Source organism: Procambarus clarkii, chromosome 27 (assembly GCF_040958095.1).
Source record: "Procambarus clarkii isolate CNS0578487 chromosome 27, FALCON_Pclarkii_2.0, whole genome shotgun sequence".
Taxonomy (NCBI): domain Eukaryota; kingdom Metazoa; phylum Arthropoda; class Malacostraca; order Decapoda; family Cambaridae; genus Procambarus; species Procambarus clarkii.
Window position 1 is genome coordinate 11,304,212 of NC_091176.1, and position 2,287 is coordinate 11,306,498.

Sequence of the window (2,287 nt, forward strand, 5' to 3'; positions counted from 1 at the left end):
GTGCCGGCGGGGAAGTGGTTCATATAGCCTCGGCTATCACTTCCTTTTGTCCGGTCGTGATGGTCAAGCGGATTAAGGCGTCCCTGTACATACCAGTTGTGGGAGTATGGGTTCGAGTCACTTCTGGGGTGTGAGTTTTCAGTTGTATATAGTCCTGGGGACCATTCAGGCTTGTTTGCATTTGTGTTCCTCACGTGTGCCCCAAAGAATGAGGTGATTTGATAAAATGCTATGCCCAAGATTACCATCCGAGTGCCGGCGGGGAAGTGGTTCATATAGCCTCGGCTATCACTTCCTTTTGTCCGGTCGTGATGGTCAAGCGGATTAAGGCGTCCCTGTACATACCAGTTGTGGGAGTATGGGTTCGAGTCACTTCTGGGGTGTGAGTTTTCAGTTGTATATAGTCCTGGGGACCATTCAGGCTTGTTTGCATTTGTGTTCCTCACGTGTGCCCCAAAGAATGAGGTGATTTGATAAAATGCTATGCCCAAGATTACCATCCGAGTGCCGGCGGGGAATTGGTTCATATAGCCTCGGCTATCACTTCCTTTTGTCCGGTCGTGATGGTCAAGCGGATTAAGGCGTCCCTGTACATACCAGTTGTGGGAGTATGGGTTCGAGTCACTTCTGGGGTGTGAGTTTTCAGTTGTATATAGTCCTGGGGACCATTCAGGCTTGTTTGCATATATATATATATATATATATATATATATATATATATATATATATATATATATATATATATATATATATATATATATATATATATATATATATATATATATATATGTACCCCATAATGGTGTGGTGTTAAATAATAGGGTAGAATGCACTTAAGCACTTAAGCTATTCCTTCCCCCCCATCCCATCCCAAATCGTTATCCTGACCCCTTCAAAGTGCTATATAGTCGTAATGGTTTGGCGCTTTTCCCTGACAATTTATAATTATTTTATTAAGTAGTTTACGGGCTATTCATGCCCGTGCCACCTCTTGGGTGGATTCATCAATCATCTAGGCTTAAGTTGGCTGTTGATGTCAAAACACCCTATAGCGGATAACCTATAGCGGATAGCCTATAGCAGATAACCTATGGCAGATAACCTACATCTCAAGCAGTCGCCTATATTAACGCCTTGATCCTCTTACATGCATTTTTTATCAAAAATGTGTAAATAACTCCATATGATGAAAATTATTTTATTAATATACTAATTTTAGGTATAAATATGAAAGGCATTCCTGAAAAGAAAAAAAAGTGTTGAACGTCGGGTGATCAAAAATCATCTCAAATCCAAGTCGACAAAAAAAACGGTATCTTGCATGTAAGCACAACAGGTTTTAGTTTAGTTCATCTATTATGCACCCTGTACTCATCCTGTGGGTGGTACTGGGCCCCCATACTCATCCTGTGGGTGGTACTGGGCCCCCATACTCATCCTGTGGGTGGTACTGGGCCCCATACTCATCCTGTGGGTGGTACTGGGCCCCATACTCATCCTGTGGGTGGTACTGGGCCCCATACTCATCCTGTGGGTGGTACTGGGCCCCATACTCATCCTGTGGGTGGTACTGGGCCCCCATACTCATCCTGTGGGTGGTACTGGGCCCCATACTCATCCTGTGGGTGGTACTGGGCCCCCATACTCATCCTGTGGGTGGTACTGGGCCCCATACTCACCCTGTGGGTGGTACTGGGCCCCATACTCATCCTGTGGGTGGTACTGGGCCCCATACTCATCCTGTGGGTGGTACTGGGCCCCATACTCATCCTGTGGGTGGTACTGGGCCCCATACTCATCCTGTGGGTGGTACTGGGCCCCATACTCATCCTGTGGGTGGTACTGGGCCCCCATACTCATCCTGTGGGTGGTACTGGGCCCCATACTCATCCTGTGGGTGGTACTGGGCCCCATACTCATCCTGTGGGTGGTACTGGGCCCCATACTCATCCTGTGGGTGGTACTGGGCCCCATACTCATCCTGTGGGTGGTACTGGGCCCCATACCCATCCTGTGGACGGTACTGGGCCCCATACCCATCCTGTGGGCGGTACTGGGCCCCATACCCATCCTGTGGGCGGTACTGGGCCCCATACCCATCCTGTGGGCGGTACTGGGCCCCATACCCATCCTGTGGGCGGTACTGGGCCCCATACCCATCCTGTGGGTGGTAGTGGGCCCCATACCCATCCTGTGGGTGGTACTGGTAAAAATGTTACAGAGGTCCAGTAGCTGGGGCTTGGGAACTGAGCAACCTGTCCTCTTAAAAATAACGTCGCTTTTGGCC